Here is a 12746-nt window from a genome sequence, read left to right as displayed (position 1 = left end):
AAAGACAAACTGTTTCAATCAACCACTTCCTACAAAAACTATTCTTACGCACAAGCATATGTACAAATCTATGTTCATATGTAAGCTAAGAAATATTTTTATATTCGCATGTGACAAACAAAACAAAATTCACTTCAACCATCCAACCATACGCACAAGCACACATACATATTTACATATGTATGCTCATGTTTTGTATGTAAATCACAAAATCCTGAAAACTAGCTTCCTCTTGATTTTTCATTCATAAATTCTTCTTCTTAAGTTGTCCAAATTGATGATAGAATTTTGCAATTCGGCAACATGGCATTTGATAAAATCGTCAAAAGACAAATTTTTGCGATTTTATAAATTCCAACTTCGATGCATATTGGGGGTATTCATTATGGCGAGCATAACTACTTTCATAACCCCGCACTTTTCCTTTGAAATAATACCAAACTATTTATACGCCTGTATGAAAGTACTAATATGGTAGTAAAAAATGCAAATAAACATGCACAGATATTGCCTAGTAAATGTCCACTAACATATTAGCAATATAATCTAAAAATTTCCATCCATTGTTCATATAAATTATTGCACATAATTTTCTCATATCCTGAATTGCCAAGTTGTCACAGCTTATGGACATTTTTATTTGCTATTTGAAACCCCCTATCATATTCTGCCGAAAAATTGTTCGCGCAGTCACGCAGCCAAATTTGCAGCAACTGTGTTGCAGTTGCTACATGAGAGTGGTGTTTTACCCGTTTCTGGCCCGAATTCGCACTGTGACGTCATACTGTATATGCTGACTTGTTTATCACATGTCAGTACAAAGTAAGAATTTTATATTATTTTCATAGATAAAAATTAATATATGGGAGCGGCGAAATAAATTAAAGTAATTTTGCGAAGAAATATAACATTATTTCGCAAAAGAGCAATAAATTCGTTTATTTTAATTTTATAATAAATTCCCCTTTTGCTGTGAGTTATTAAAGGTATAAACGGCAACACTTTTAACCACCGACGACACATAATTTGGCTCGTGCCTATTGTATTTCGTCGGCTAATTGCTACGAGCATTGATATTTACATATCCATGGCCGTATACGCGGATTGCCATAATTGATTTGGTCGCTTCATAACGCGGAAAGCGACAAGTTGTTTTATTAATAACTTAAGACACTGCCACAGCATCAAAGCGACCAAGCTTTTTATATATGTCTGCCTTTAATTGGAGTATTATTGAATATGTATATATGTATGTACATTTGTACTTTTTTGCTTTGGTTTGTATTTTCATACATATATATTCAATGATACAATGCTCAACATCTGATCAACAGGCACATGTCTTTTGTGTATTGTTGGCCTTATTTACATATTTAAGGGTTGATTTGAGGCAGGTCAAATGTATTTAAGTTTGACTTGGCTTATCAAACCTGCCTTTGAAAATATTCAAGTACATAGGTACTTACATCATTGTACTGAATAACACATATAAAATGCTTTAGGAAATTTCTTTATAGGTACCTCCCCTCCCACCCATAGTCCAAATAATAACTAAATATTTTTTTATTTATTCAATTGTTATCAAATATTTTATTTATTTCAATTTTTCAATTTATTAATAATTCATACTTCATGGTTAATATGCAAACATTTTATGCAAATTAACGTTTTATAAATATGCAATGGATTTCGTGTGCACAGAAATGCCAAGTGTGCAAATGCCGTCGGCAAAACACTATTTGCATGCATATTTCAATTTGCATACATTTTCCTAACATTTTAATTTATTAACAAAAAGGGATGGGATAATTCATAAATGTATGATTAATTTACATACATTTCATGAAAGGTCATATTTGGGGTATATGAATAGGTTTTTGTTTGTAAAGAAATAAGCAAAATTTCTGCAATTTGCATCAACATAAAACAAGCAAATATATTGCTATTATTATATTAATTAATTTCAAATTCATATTAAATCATAAAACAAGCAAATATATTGCTACAAGTAATAAAATTTAAATTTAATTAATCCTACTAAATACCTATATTCCCACAAAGAAATCATATTAAGAGAAAATCCAGAGAATTTATACACCAGCTGAAACTGTTGACAGAGAATTTTCTGCTGTTAACTGGTTAACATTGAAATTGGATTGTGTGTGGTGAAGTGCAAGACGTGTTCACATGCAAAAAAGTTGGAATCTAACAAAAACGCCTTCTCATTGTGTTTAAATTCTCTGCTTTCATGCAAGAAGATTGATCCATAACCAGGCAAATCAATATCTGACAGAGCGAGCGATCTCTTTTCTGATTTGCAAAACAAAGCAACCGATTTTAAGAGTTGGTTGCGGTCAGTTGCAGAGAAAAGTTTAACAATGATTGGACTTGCATTGGCGGGTTGCTTTTGGTTGTTATTGTTACTGCTGTTATTTCTTGCAGCTCGCACTCGAAATGCATCGCGCAGTGGTGGTGTTTTGTGCTTAGCCACTCTGCATATTTTAGAAAACAATTCAGGCAAGCACTCACCTGCTGTGTGTGGGATGCCAGTTAGAATTAGATCAGTGGCAACAGCGCTGCTTTCAAATGTATTTATCTGTGCCTGAGCTGAAATGAGTTCATTACGCATAATGAGCACATCTGAGCACGCGTTTTCAACAACCGCCACTCTCCTTTCGATTGCCGCGTTCGCTAGCTTTAAATTGACAATTTCAGCAGTCAACTCACCAAATTTCTGCATCATACGGTTTTCTGATTTCTCCATCACTTCAGTTAACTCTTTAATAATTATATGTCTCTGCTCTTCCATCTTCTCTTCGAATTTTTTCTCCAATCTCTCTAGCATAGATGCTGCTTGTGAGAGGGGTTTTAGGGGGGGATGCTGTTCCTCTTGCTGGATTTTTCGCGCCATTGTTGTGTTTTTATTTATTTTAATTTTTGTTAGGCTATTAGTTTTATTAGGCTAATGTAAGTTCCAACACAGAACAAATGGATACCAAATAAAGTTCACAGCACAACCGAATACCGCCAAAACAGAAACATAGGAGTATTACAATAAAGATTCGAGGGTAAATGCAATTATTCTAGAGCGCGAAAAAACACGTCTTACTCAGTCAACATACTTGTACATTCAACATAAATCAACATACTTGTGCAGTTTTATTTCTTTAAGTGTTTACGTTTTATTGATGAGTAAATTGGAATACTATGGTTGAAACTGGTTTTTATTAAATTCTGTGAATTAATAGTAGATTTTTTTTGTATTGGTATTTTCCTATTACCATTTTCTAGTCTATTGGGGAATTTGAAGTAAGAATATTTTTTACTACTATTAAACTCTATTTAGCGTAAAAGATATTTCCTATTACTATTTCATATTCAATTTTACCGGAGTTAAAGTAAAAAATATTTTTCCTAAAATTATGATCTCTCTAAAAGCGAGGTTTTATAACTGAAACACCTCTTACTTATATATATTTCTTTAATTATTTCTATTAAATAACAGCTTTTCATTGTTATATCATTTTTTTAGGGTTATATTAAACTTAGAACCAATAAAAAATTTTATAGCTAATTATTCGGAAAATTTAGTAGCTGTAGTTGGTGGAAGAGCGAGGTAATTTATATTTGCTGTAGTAGTTTAGCTGGTTAGTGGAAGAAAGGTACAGTGGGCGCAAAAATTATTCTAACTTTTATTTGATCTTATTTGTCATGCGATTTCTGCGGCGGCCACCAAGACAGAATTGCCATGACTTTTATGAAGAATTATTTTTATTTTTATACCGGGATTGTCACATGCGACATGTCTTATTGCTGCAAATTTATATAGCGCTTTACATATATTTTTATATGTTCTCTTTGTGATTTTTTAATTTTTATATATATATATTTTTTTTCGTTCTTAGTTTTTGCCTATTTCCACTGTCCTAGAATTTTCTATTACTTCATGACCATCTTTGTCAGGAGCATTCAACGGAAGCATTCAAATTTTTTATTTGCTTTAAATTTAGGCAGGGCTTTCGAAGCTGCCTTGCTGTCGATTGCTACATTTTGAAATTTACTTGAAGTGTTTATTACTCTTCCTCAGCTTTGGGTTTGGTACTAAAAAAAGAGTTCCTTAGATACGAGTTTGAACGGGATTTTTGTTGCCTATATTTGAATTTCATATAACTTTTGAGCGTCATAGCTATTGTGACGATCAATAGCATGAATGCGCAAATTGTAATTCCTAACCAAACATCTGGGACGTTTAGCGAGATTTTTTATCTATTTCTGTTGATGGTTCATATTTTACGACTCTATTTCTCGTTGATTCCGAGTTTTCCTTCCCTAACTCGTATCCGGCTATCGCTATCATGATGCCTTGCGCAATCTTTGACCACCAAGACATTTAATTTTAATAAAATGTTAGATATTTTGTTTTATTTATAACTTTTTATTTTAAGATTTTTTGTTCTAGAATATTTCTTAAGATATTTTTATTTAGGGTAAACAAATTTTTTAATATTTCAAAAAAAATTTTTTTTTGATTTACTAGCTTAGTACAGTTTATAAAATTTTGAAAAATATTTTTATCTATTCGTAGTAAAAAAAATTTAGATGCTATTATAACTTAACATTTGGCGTTTTCGGGAAACACACTTCTAAGCATTCGCATTATTTCCTCCTCCCTGGTTGTGGGGTTTAATATATCTTCTATTGTTGGTTCCATTTCCATTCCTATTATTTTCCACAATTTCTTTAATCTTTCTAACTCCTTTTGTAGGTCCATAGTGTGTAGGGTATTCTCGTCCCACCAGTGAAGAGGAAAGTCTGAGAAATCTCTTTGCATTTTTATTTATTACTAACAGAGTAATTTTATTTTTAAAATTTATAAAAATGTCCTATGGAATTTCTCCTTTGTGTGCCCTAAGCATTCCAATTTACTTAAATATTGAATTTTTATTTACTTCACGTATGCATATATATTTTTTGTTTACATTATTTCTAATATCTCCTATTATACAAAAAAATCCTAGGAAAAAATATAATTTTTGCCAATGGTTAAGCTTCACAGGGCCGCTCAAGTTATTCTAAATTTTATACTTATGTGGTTGCTCGTTCTGCTGTTACGCCGCCAACTGACATCAATTGTGAAGATATTGCCCGTTCTGTTTTTTTTTTGCTGCTATATTTTATTCCACTTCGTCTATGCTCGCTTGCTGCAAATTTATGTTGTTGTTGGTCATCAATCCTTAATCGTATGCCACTTCTTTTATGCTCGCTTGCTGCTATGCATCATAGTGATTTTTATTTTGGGTAGTACTAGATTTTTCCTGTGGTGACTTCCTTCATTTCCTTTGCCAAACAAATCCAATCTCATTTGTGTGTGGTTTATTTTTTGAGTTGGTAGGATCGAAGGGGAGTCCTACTTGTTTTATTTGACGCGACGCGAGAAAGTTGATTGTCGCGAGCTGACGGGTTCCTTTGACCAGCTAGATCTTTAGCACTTTTGCCAAGTATTGATCTAGACTGGCAGGATCGCCATGTAAAATATTTACCGGATTTAAAACGATGGCAGGATCGCCATGTAAAATGTATGCTTTTAGATTTAAAACAAAAAGATTGTTTTTTTTTTTTTTTTTGAATTAAGCATGAAAACAAATACCAGCAGGATAGCCTAGTGGTTACAGGCAACTGCAGTTTCGCCATGTGATTCACGGTTCGAAACCTTACTGACTAGATTTACAAGTTTGCAAATTAACTTAAAACTAAGCAACTAAAATTAATTAATTCAAGGATGAGATAAATTTTCTCAATAGTAAGACTCAATCCGTAACTTAAACAAAGGCCTGGGCATTGCAAAGTCAAGACTTAGCATTCTGGAAATTTTATTAAACTCTTCGAGACCTCTTGTGAGAGGGGCGAAGCTAAGGTAATTGGTTCTCAGAACTTCACCGTAGAATATATTATGAGAGCGTAGAGATCTACTAGGAACTAGAAAATTTAACTGCTCCAACAGAGCTGAGCAAGCAATAGTACCAGAGATAATATCGTAAATAAACATTAAATGTTGTACTGAGCGTCTGACATGCAGTGGCATAACATTTATAAGCATGCACCTGTTTATATAAGGTGGTAGGGGATTAACAAAATGAAGGGGTAGGAGGGCGAATCGAATGAATTTACGTTGAACCCTTTCAATTCTAGCAGAGTATGTGCTGCAAATGGGATTCCATATGATAGAGGCGAACTCTAATTTAGATCGCACTAATGAATTATACAATATACTCCTAGTGTATGGGTCCTTAAAATCCTTCGCATAACGCCGTAAAAAAGCTAAATTAGCATACGCTTTAGGTATAAGATAGTTAACATGGTTAACGAAAGTGAACGAAGAGTCGAAAATGACACCAAGATCACGAAATTCTTTGACCGAGGCAAGATATGTATTAGCGATATAGTATGTTGACGTAAGCGCACTTGTAGATCTAGAAAACGTTATATGCCAACATTTGCTACTGTTAAGTCTCAGATGATTATTAAAAGCCCACACATTAAGAGCATCCAAATCTCTCTGTAGGAGCAATGCATCAGATACAGTGGTGATACGCCTAAACAGTTTTAAATCATCAGCATAAAGTAAATAATTTGAATGCTTTAAATATAAGCCGACGTCATTAATGAAGATAACAAATAAGATTGGACCGAGAATACTACCTTGTGGCACCCCAGAGGTTGCCAAGAACTCATACGACCTCATATTCTCGATTTCAACAAATAAAATTCGGTTTGTCAGGTATGACTTTAACCATGACAGAAAAGCTGAATGGAAACCAACGTACTCAAGTTTCTGAAGAAGTATCTTGTGGGACACTGTATCAAACGCCTTAGAGAAATCTGTATATATAGTATCAACTTGATACCCATCCTTAAAAGCAGAAACACAGTATTGCGAAAAAACAGCTAAGTTTGTCACTGTTGAACGACACGCAACAAACCCATGCTGACATGGATCGATTATTCCTTTAATAGCAAAAGCCAACTTCTCCTTTGCTACTTTCTCAAACAGTTTTGAACAGGTTGATAGTTTAGAGATTGGCCTGTAGTTTGCTACCTCGCTCTTATTTCCAGACTTGAAGATTGGAGTAATAGAAGCCAATTTCCATCGATCAATGAAAACGCCAGTGGACAATGACACATTAAAGATATGGCACAACGGCACGCATAGCGAACTACTACATTTTTTAACCAAAAAAGAAGACAGCCCATCAATATCTTTTTTTAAAGAAGATTGTAGGGACGAGATGCCAATAATAATATCTGATTCCAATACCAATAATGAGCCAAAGTCCAAGGAATTAGCTGTATCAGAACCAACCCTAACATCAGAAATATTAGAGTCAACAACAAAATTAGATTTGAAAAAATCAGCAAAAAGGTTCACTGTTTCCACTAAACTGTTTGAACTAATACCATTAAAATTGACAGAGGTTGGAATATTGGAGCAACCTTTTTTTGTACGGACAAAGTTCCAAAAGGCCTTGGGATTTTGCTTTAACTCTTCTTCGAAACGGGAGATGTATTTATTATATAAAAACTTATCAAGCACATTGAACTGATTCATGTATGATAAATATCGATCTCTAAATGAAAAGTCGTTGGTTGCTTTGTACAACTTAAAATACTTATTTCTAAATGGTTCCATCGCAATATGCCAGTAAATGTTTCTTTCTTTTCAGTTTCTCTTGGAAACATAATAATTGAAATTCAATTATTATAAGCCGGTGTTAAGCTCATGAATTCTTAAATATAAGTATAAACTGAATACACCATTAAACAAACATACATAAATGTGTAAAACTGAGCCCGAGTTTACAAAGCTTCTCATTCGCAACGAAGAAGAACTTTACAAAACAAAAAATCTACATGGCACACAAATTAATATAGAGACAAAATGTCTCAATTGTGTTGTTAGTGTAGAAATGAGAAAAACTGAATTAAGCATGAAAACAAATACCAGCAGGATAGCCTAGTGGTTAAAGGCGACTGCAGTTTCACCATGTGATTCACGGTGCGAATCCCGGTGAAACCTTTGATAACATTACAAAATTGCCTGATGATGATTACGTTGGCGGTTTTCGAAATGGTTCCATCGCAATATGCCAGTAAATGTTTCTTTCTTTTCAATTTCTCTTAGAAAACATAATAATTGAAATTCAATTATTATAAGCCGGTGTTAAGCTCATGAATTCTTAAATATAAGTATAAACTGAACACACCATTAAACAAACATACACAAAATGATTTTTGTTGGCGCTAATGTTCAGCGCAGACATCAGATTTATAATTCTTCTTTATTAACAAAATACTTTCCCTTTTATAGGAATTTGGACAATTGCTTATCAGGCTGCGCCTGCAATCTAGGACTTGTAAAAAACAAAAACACAGTTGTCCTGAGGGACAAATTTGTGAACAATAATTGAATATATACTGCAGTAGGCGAATTTATAAATTAAAAAGGTACCCGAGTTCTCAAAGGTCAAATAATTGCATTAACTCTAGAAGTTATGCAAGTGACAAATCGCGATCAAAATAAAAATAATTCTCCATAAAAGTCATGACGATTCTGTCTTGGTGGCCGCCGCAGAAATCGCATGACATATAAGATCACATAAAAATACTGCTGGAAAATATCCAATATATGAAAAGAACATTTAAAAATACGAACAATTTTTCCATCCACTGTACCTTCCTTCTTAATCAGCAACTGAACTACTTCTACTACTATAAACTACCTTGCTCTTCCATCAATTACAGCTCTTAAATTTTCAGTATCATTAGTTACATATTTCTTTTTATACTCAGTTGAGCAGAGCTCACAGAGTATATTAACTTTGATTGAATAACGGTTGGTTGTACAGGTATAAAGGAATCGAGATAGATATAGACTTCCATATATCAAAATCATCAGTATCGAAAAAAAATTCGATTGAGCCATGTCCGTCCGTCCGTCCGTCTGTCCGTTAACACGATAACTTAAGTAAATTTTGAGGTATCTTGATGAAATTTGGTATGTAGGTTCCTGGGCACTTATCTCAGATCGCTATTTAAAATGAACGATATCGGACAATAACCACGCCCACTTTTTCGATATCGAAAATTTCGAAAAATCGAAAAAGTGCGATAATTCATTAACAAATACGGATTAAGCGATGAAACTTGGTAGGTGAGTTGAACTTATGACGCAGAATAGAAAACTAGTAAAATTTTGGACAATGGGCGTGGCACCGCCCACTTTTAAAAGAAGGTAATTTAGAAGTTTTGCAAGCTGTAATTTGGCAGTCGTTGAAGATATCATGATGAAATTTGGGAGGAACGTTACTCTTATTACTATATGTCTGCTTAATAAAAATTAGCAAAATCGGAGAACGACCACGCCCACTTTTAAAAAAAAAAATTTTTTAATTCAAATTCTTAAAGAAAAGTTAATATCTTTACAGTATATAAGTAAATTATGTCAACATTCAACTCCAGTAATGATATGTTGCAACAAAATACAAAAATAAAAGAAATTTTCAAAATGGGCGTGGCTCCGCCCTTTTTCATTTAATTTGTCTAGGATACTTTTAATTCCATAAGTCGGTCAAAAATTTACCAATCCTTATGAAATTTGGTAGAGGCTTAGCTTCTAGGACGATAACTGTTTTCTGTGAAAAAGGGCGAAATCGGTTGAAGCCACGCCCAGTTTTTATACACAGTCGACCGTCTGTCCTTCCGCTCGGCCGTTAACACGATAAGTTGAGCAAAAATCGATATATCTTTACTAAACTCAGTTCACGTACTTATCTGAACTCACTTTGTATCGGTGTAAAAAATGGCCGAAATCCGACTATCATATCGATATCGAAAATTCCGAAAAATGAAAAAAATGCCATAATTATATACCAAATACGAAAAAAGGGATGAAACATGGTAGTTGTATTGGTCTATTGACGCAAAATATAACTTTAGAAAAAAACTTGGTAAAATGGGTGTGATACCTACCATATTAAGTAGAAGAAAATGAAAAAGTTTTGCAGGGCGAAATCAAAAGCCCTTGGAATCTTGGAAGGAATACTGTTCGTGGTATTACATATATAAATAAATTAGCGGTATCCGACAGATGATGTTCTGGATCACCCTGGTCCACATTTTGGTCGATATCTCGAAAACGCCTACACATATACAACTAAGAGCCACTCCCTTTTAAACCCCTCATTAATACCTTTAATTTGACACCCACATCGTACAAACACATTCTAGAGTCACCCCTGGTCCACGTTTATGGCGATGTCTCGAAAAGGCGTCCACATATAGAACTAAGGCCCACTCCTTTCTAAAATACTCATTAACACCTTTCATTTGATACCCATATCGTACAAAAAAATTCTAGAGTCACCCCTAGTCCACCTTTATGGCGATATCTCGAAAAGGCGTCCACCTATAGAACTAAGGCCCACGCCCTTTTAAAATAATCATTAACACCTTTCATTTGATACCCATATTGTACAAACGCATTCTAGAGTCACCCCTGGTCCACGTTTATGGCGATATCCCGAAAAGGCGTCCTCCCATACAACTAAGGCCCACTCCCTTTTAAAACAGTTATTAACACCTTTCGTTTGATACCCATATTGTACAAACGCTCTCTAGAGTCAACCCTGGTCCACTTTTATAACGATATTCCGAAAAGGCGTCCACCTATAGAACTAAGTCCCACTCTCTTTTAAAATACTCATTAACACCTTTCATTTGATACCCATATAGTACAAACAAATTCTAGAGTCACCCCTGGTCCACCTTTATGGCGATATCTCGAAAAGGCGTCCACATATAAAACTAAGGCCCACGCCCTTTTAAAATAATCATTAACACCTTTCATTTGATACCCATATTGTACAAACGCATTCTAGAGTCACCCCTGGTCCACGTTTATGGCGATATCCCGAAAAGGCGTCCTCCCATACAACTAAGGCCCACTCCCTTTTAAAACACTTATTAACACCTTTCGTTTGATACCCATATTGTACAAACGCTCTCTAGAGTCAACCCTGGTCCACTTTTATAACGATATTCCGAAAAGGCGTCCACCTATAGAACTAAGTCCCACTCTCTTTTAAAATACTCATTAACACCTTTCATTTGATACCCATATAGTACAAACAAATTCTAGAGTCACCCCTGGTCCACCTTTATGGCGATATCTCGAAAAGGCGTCCACATATAGAACTAAGGCCACGCCCTCTTAAAATACTCATTAACACCTTTCATTTGATACTCATATCGTACAAACAAATTCTAGAGTCACCCCTGGTCCATCTTTATGGCGATATCTCGAAAAGGCGCCCATCTACAGAACTTAGGTACACACCCTTTTAAATTAATACCTTTCATTTGATACCCATATCGTACAAAATAAATTCTAGAGCCACCCCTGGTCCACGTTTATGGCGATATCTCGAAAAGGCGTCCACCTATAGAACTTAGGCCCACTCCCTTTTAAAATTATTATTAACACACTTCATTTGATACCCATATCGTACAAACCAATTCTAGAGTCAGGCCTGGTCCACCTTTATGGCGATATCCCTAAATGGCTTCCATCTATAGAACTATGGCCCACTTCCTCTTAAAATACTCTTAGTTCCCTTCCATTTAATACACATGTCATACAAACACATTCCAGGGTTACCCTAGGTTCTTTTTACAACATGGTGATTTTCTCTAACTTTGTCTCCACAGCTCTCAACTGAGTATGTAATGTTCGGTTACACCCGAACTTAGCCTTCCCTACTTGTTAATTAATAGGTTTAAACTTCCAAATGAAATGAAATAACAATGAAAAATCTTTGTTTAATAGAAATAGTAAGGAAATCTAAACCATTTATTATTTGCTAGAAACACTATATTAAAGAGATAACTATAGGTTTGCCTGGGTCTCATTTAAGAAAACCTCACAATTCAAGAGGTCATAATTTTACATAATAGAAAAATATTTAGCCACCGGTAGAATAAGAAATACTAATAGGGAAATATCTTTTATTCTAAATAGAATAAAAAATAGTAATAGAAAATAGTTTTACTTCACACCCCCTACAGAATAGAATATAGTAATAGGAAATATTTTTACTTTAACCTACAAAAAAAAATATATATAAGGAAATAAAAATCCATAAGAATAGGTTTAAACCAGTATAAAACATTTTCTAGCAACCCAAATGATTTGAAAAAAAAAAAAACTAAACAATCGCACTATAAGCACTCCAATTTACTCACTAAACAAAAATAAGCACTCCACTTTACTCACAATTATAAACATACACACAAGAATCCAAAAAAACCAAGTCAGCATAACAATGTAAAATTAAAGCAAATGTAAAAATAAGGAACACATAAAAGACAAATTAAAACAGCATGGTACACTTTTATGGCAATAGGGACCGTATGTAGTTAGGCGCCAAACTATATAGGTTCCTCCCTTAAAAGCATATGGAAGTGTGCACATGAACGAAAGAAAACACAAAATGCATGTTTAAAAAAAAAAATATATATATATAAATATATATATAAATACAACAATATGGTACATTGCAAAAAAAACAAATCACACATGTAAAGCAGATGCAAACGGATAATGACTAAGTAAACAAACCCTTCAATCGCAATAAATAAAAAAAGGCAATTAAAATTTTATGAACTCAAACAAACCTCAAGTGGGCTCTTCA

The 12746-nt window shown here is 34.0% G+C and overlaps 1 pseudogene; it reads right to left on the bottom strand.

The window, feature by feature from the left end:
- Nucleotides 1–5085: 5085 nt before the first annotated feature.
- Nucleotides 5086–12746, bottom strand: part of LOC137248645 (T-complex protein 1 subunit eta pseudogene) — a 30829-nt pseudogene continuing 23168 nt past the window's right edge.

Source organism: Eurosta solidaginis, chromosome 4, assembly GCF_040869045.1.
Source record: "Eurosta solidaginis isolate ZX-2024a chromosome 4, ASM4086904v1, whole genome shotgun sequence".
NCBI lineage: Eukaryota > Metazoa > Arthropoda > Insecta > Diptera > Tephritidae > Eurosta > Eurosta solidaginis.
Note: the sequence above shows the minus strand (reverse complement) of the source record. Positions and strands in the feature narration are given on the sequence as shown.